Source organism: Hypomesus nipponensis, chromosome 18 (genome assembly GCF_054491055.1).
Source record: "Hypomesus nipponensis isolate SF chromosome 18, ASM5449105v1, whole genome shotgun sequence".
Classification (NCBI taxonomy): Eukaryota; Metazoa; Chordata; class Actinopteri; order Osmeriformes; family Osmeridae; genus Hypomesus; species Hypomesus nipponensis.
Window position 1 is genome coordinate 15,038,908 of NC_140378.1, and position 6,000 is coordinate 15,044,907.

Here is a 6,000-nt window from a genome sequence, read left to right on the forward strand (position 1 = left end):
CATTCAGAATGAGCTCTATGGGGAAAACAAAATGCCTTATATTGACTGAAGACATAGCACAGCAGCTCTGAGGTACGAGCTGTTTCACTGCCCTTCATGACCGATTGATGCATTCTGAGGTGAGCAGAGAGAAGAAAAAGAGAGACACAACAGTCGAGAAGACTGTTAATGTGGTCTTCCTGTACACCACAAGTCTGCTTTTATATACAGAACTAAAGCCCAAGCTATATTCCTACTTGTCAGCTAACCTAGCAGACAGGATAAAATATATAATCACTGTGTTGGTGTCGTCTTTCTGCCAAACTCCGGTCCACCCCTACCAGCATCATTACAGCGAGCTTAATAGTCTGAATGTGAGATAGTTACCCCCCTGCACCACAATTACCAATGAACTGCTGGATACAAAAGGCAGCTAAAACGACTTCTGTGGATCAGGATTCCTCTCTTTCTCCACACATTCACTAAAGGTCAGAGTGGAAAAGGAATCCAGCTGAATGGAAGACTGAGATTATCTGAGCTGAGCATGGGGGTGAGTTTGGGTACATCAGCTCTTCAAGCAAATGGGGGTGGTGGACCTACTGTAACAGGTCCATTCAATCCCTTACAATACTGCACATGGGAAGAGACAGCACAACACGTGTGTGTGTGTGTGTGTGTGTGTGTGTGTGTGTGTGTGTGTGTGTGCACTACGTGTGTCCATGTCAAGGATGTGTGTGGGTGCGACCTCTTCCATTTGAACATCCAGGTTGGCCACAACACCGGGCTCCTTCCACTTGACCAGCCCATTTCACATCCCCTTGTGTGTCTGCAGTAAAGTCAATTACACACACAAACACATACAAGCTAGACTGATATGGGCAGAAAACTATTATACTCTGTGTCGCTACAACTGTGTGTGTGTGTGTGTGTCTGTGTGTGTGTGTGTGTGTGTGAGTGAGTCTGTGAGCAACTGTGTGTGTGTGACTCAAAGACCTCATCTGGCTGTTAGGTATACTTTAGAATTGGGAGATGTATGGAGAGAAAGAGAGAGTGGGAGGAAGGCAGGGAGAAAGAGAGGGAGATGGTGTGAAAAAGGGTGGCAAGGGAGACAAGGATGGCCGGAGGGCTTTTAGCTCCACACTGGCTTACAAATCTCTTGTTTCTCTGAGCAGCGAAAGGCTGTAGTGTTGATGATGCATTGCCTCACCTCTCCTTTCCTCTCCTCACCCCTCACCTCTCATGTCCTCTTCTTTCCTCTCCTCAGCCCCTCACCTCACCTCTCATGTCCTCTCCTTTCCTCTCCTCACTTCCTCTGTTGTCAGCGCTCATATTTAAACACTCCCAATTCCCTCCCTCTCCCTTCCCACCCTTCCCAGCCTACCCCGATGCCTGCTAGCACCATACACAAGTTACTCAAGTATCCTTCAATGTTCTCCCTCCATGCTCCAGTAATGTGCGTTTGGAATCCTGAAGTGAGAGTTATTTATTGATGTCTCCGGGTGAGAGGAGCATCTTGGAGAGAAGAGATAGCCAGGGACGCACCAGGCTCTGAATGCTTTCCAGGGTCAGATGGTTGAGCAGCAAAGGCCACAATATGCCTACTCTGCATTCATACTGTACAGTACCCCAGCTGTCTCAGGAGCAGAGGATGACCTTGAAATGTAACGGACTGCTGTGTGTTACTCTGAGTATGGTTTTTCAAGATTTGTACTCCATGGTATATCTTATGTGTATTGTAAAGCATGTGTGTGTGTGTGTGTGTGTGTGTGTGTGTGTGTGTGTGTGTGTGTGTGTGTGTGTGTGTGTGAAACATAACGTAGCCCTCAAACACAGAACCCATTCCTTATTGCAATAATACAACAATCTGTCATTTGAATAGGATGATTTGTACAGCGGTCTGGAACTATAATTCCAGGAAACTGTCGTTGTTGTAAGTGTTTGTGGCACAACGATCATCTTGAGAACCGCATATGAAGTCTGCTCAGGATGTTGTATTGCCCCCCCACCCCACCCCCCACCCCCACCACCGCCGTCTGGAAAAGTACCCCCTCACAGGAGCGTACGCACAAACCACTCGAATCAAAACGGGAAAGATATCTCAACCAAACAGAGGTGAGACAGTTGTCTCACATTGTGTATTTTTGATAAGAGAATAGAAGAACGTCGGTTATTTGTGTCAATAACTGATATTCTTCTCCACAAAAAATCCTGAAAAATCATCATTTGAAACGTATAGTAACGATATATATTCACTGATATTACTGCGCATCCACTAGTATCATCTCTAAAAAGCACACAAACTCCAATTAAATTAACACCACATCAACAAACCGACATCGTAATCACCGGCTGTATCATGGGCATATGCATCACCGGCATGGGCTAAACGCATGTTAATATGGAATCACGCAAGCATTGGTCCAACATCTCTACCATCATGAAGAGGCCATCCACGTTGTGACACGTTTCCTCAGTATATTCCTTTTACGTTCCATCAGTGGTTGACATAATCAAGGTTGACGTAACTGATCGAGTTGTCATAACCCGAATACTGGGTGTAATAATGTTCTATAATTCTAAGAAACTAAAAAAGCACTTAGAAAACATGATTTGTTGACAGAAAAAAAGTGTTTCTACTTCTCCCGTCAAGCTGTCAGAGAAGCTGTGAATGCCTCTTCTTCCTCCTGCTTACAAATCCCAGTCATCCTCCCTTTTCTCAGCACACCATTGATTTCTGGTGAGACAGTGGGCGGTGACAGGGACAATTATTACTGCACTTCCCAGTGAGAGCAACGCTTGCTTGCTCTCATATCGCAAGCACTCAACCATGACATTTCCTGAGAAAAAAATCAAAAGTAGCCATGCCTTTATCGCTCCTTCTTTATTTCTCTCTCTCTCTCTGGTCCCCTTTCTCTCACCGCTTTCTCTTTTTCAGCTCACTCCCTTTCTTTACGCAGTCACTTCCCCTATATGAACATGACGAATGACTGCACGTGGCTGTAGGTGTCCTGCGATACTTCTATTCACTCCTTGGGTTTACCTGCTTGTTATTTCAGCACTGCCCAGCACAGTGTGTACCAAAGGAGAGAGTCACATGGACCAGTGTTTTAAGCTGTTCCATATCCACTCCCACTGCAGAGCGACACTAGAGGAAAAATCACACGGTTCAGAGGAGAGCAAAATCAACCCGGGTTTCCGTGTGTTAGGCTTGGGGTCCCTTTATGTGTTTGTTTATTGTAGCATTCGGTCGCACATGCCTTCCGCACATGCCTTTACATTTTGTCAAGCTTGTTTGTTTGAATGGCTGCATTACCATGTTCTTTCTTTGAACTGAATGTAATTTCTCTGGCATATTATTCATTAACATGTTGAATCTGAGGAAACTTGCATATACTGTGTATAGACTGTATATAGATAGATAGACAGAGAATATGTGTGTGTTTTTAAGTATGTTGGGGGAGGAGGATCTTAAAACTGATTTTTTTTCTTATCACAAGACAGTGACGCCCCAACTGTCACACTGCATAGCTTGTTGGTCAAACAAACAAACATATACACACACACACACACACTTAAATCAACAACTCCCCACACTACGTCTCTCTCATCCCCTCTATTCAATGTTAATGTTGTGTTATTATACTTCTGTGTGTATGCGTTCAGACTGTGTGGTAGCAAATCTGCATGAGACGATTGATGTTTTTTTCCCTTATGGATCATACCAGTGTCAGAAGGGGCACCAAATCCAAGCCATCTTTATTAGTAGGGAAACAGGAGGCTGGAAGGTTGGGGGGGAAATGTGCTCATAAATCTTACAGAGAAAAAAACACATTTGGATAGTTGTTTTATTTTTAACCTCATCCTTAACATTACAAGGAAAGGTTTGTTTTGTTCTGAATTGTTGTATTAGCTCCTCCATTAGCCTATGTATTCCACAAAACTAATATGTAATCATTTCTTTTGATATAAGGAGAAATTGACTGTCTTGTGTAATTTGTTGTTGGACCTGAAGTCCCCTCATGAACAGTAAAACATGGAAAACCTAACCCGTAGAGTCCTTTTCGGGATTGAGTTTTCTGGGGGCGTTTAGGGTTAGAATACAAATTTGTGTTAGAATAACGTTAAGGGTTGGGGTTGCGAGTTAGGGCTAGTTTTAGGATTAGAGATAGGAGCTAGGGTTAGGTTCAGGGTCAAGGTTAGGGTAAGGATGAAGGAAAAGGATTTTGAATGGGACTGAATTGTGAGTGGGTTAGCGTTGTCTGTGTGCGAGGAGCCCATCACCATATTTATTGGCCACACATCATGCTGTTGTCACCTTCTGTTTGACACACAGACATCTGGCTGTAGCTGGGAGAGAAGGATAGAGAGAGATTGGCGCAAGGTAAGAAATGACCATATTTGTATGCAAAAGCACAAGCCAGGGCACATCAAATGGGGGAGTGTGTTTCATGACATGTGGTTTGAGGTGACGAGCGGGTGTTTGTAATGGAGCACCATGTCTGTGGGTAGGTGAGTCTGTCTCTGCATTAATAGGTCATATGCTAAGTAGAGGGACATAAAACGTGGCTCCCATCACCCTCTTGTTAGATTGAGAAGAGGGTGAGAGGGGTAGGAGAGAGGGATGATAGACGTAAGAGAGCCAGTGTCAAGGGCTGCTGGTCAGTGTTCCACTGTCGTTCGCCATGACAGTGCTGAAGAGGTTTGGAACCCTGCTTATGATGAAAGACGGGTTCCGTGATAGCTTGGGGTGAGGCTGTATCTGTACGTTCGATTTTAAAACAGGTCTTTCACATGTGACCAACCTGTGTCATAGTTTATTAAATCCCAAGCTAACATTCAGTTGATATAATTCAATACTTGTGTAGGTGTGTATCTGTGTTTGTGTCTCTGTGTCCGTGTGTCTGTGTGTGTACAGTAAAGCAGGATAACAATAAAAGCATGGAAAAGCATGGAAATACACAAATGCTCTCCTTGCTGTATTTTGGCCTTCGACAGCCAACATGAACCCAATCATCCGGAATGACCTTTTCTTTCTCCCTGGTTATTGTGTGGGTCTTTCCTGTGGCTGTATTGCAGAGGAACAGTGGGGGACAAGTGGCTGAGGAGGTGGAGAAAAACGAAGGACAGGACTACGGTGTGGAGGCACACTGTATTGAAGGCAGTGAGGAAAGAACTGAACAAAACCGATGCATTACAACTCTATAAAGGGAAAAAAATCAATAAAGACTAATTTACAGACTGCTGACCTTCTCCTGTGAATGTTTTCTATTTTATCCGTCTGCTAAATAAGACAATAGACAACAGGTTTCAGAACATGAATCAGTTATATAGTACCTTCTTTATCTGGCTGCTTTAACTTCTACAAGTCATTTGACCACTATGACTAATATACTGTAAGTACTTTGAGTACTTTTAAAGTTACAAGCTTTCTGAATGGAATGATATGGACAGAGAGAGTTGTTGTCCAGACATCACGCTTCCAGGCTGTCTGATATCATTCAAAATCCACAAAAGATTCCAGATCAGACCTCTTAATCTGAGATTCTTAGTAAATCCATCTGCAGGCGCCATGGCACTGTGCCGTTCAGCATCCACAGAGTTAGGGGCTATGCTTGTAATTATGGATAATCCTGTCGAGTGTCCCACTGAGCTCAACACAACCATGCTGAGTAGCTCTCTCTCCCACCCCTTTACCTTTTATGTCTTCTAATAGCTGACTCATCCGGATGTGAGTGAAGAGGGTTGTAGGGAACAAGGCTAAGGCTTACTGCTACTTTCAGTGGAACCACAGGACAGGATGTGGACATGGGCTCTGTCACGAGTATACATTCATACTGTTCCTATGTGGTTTGGCCATCAACATCTCAATGGTAACCATGCAACCGTTTAGTTTCTTTACAGTTAGTGAGTCAGTGTGTCCATTTATGACACTATCTGTGGTTACAGTCTGTAACCTTACAAATTCACAATTAAAAGGGCTCCAATAGCATTAACTTTGTGTCACATGCCACTCGTCTCACC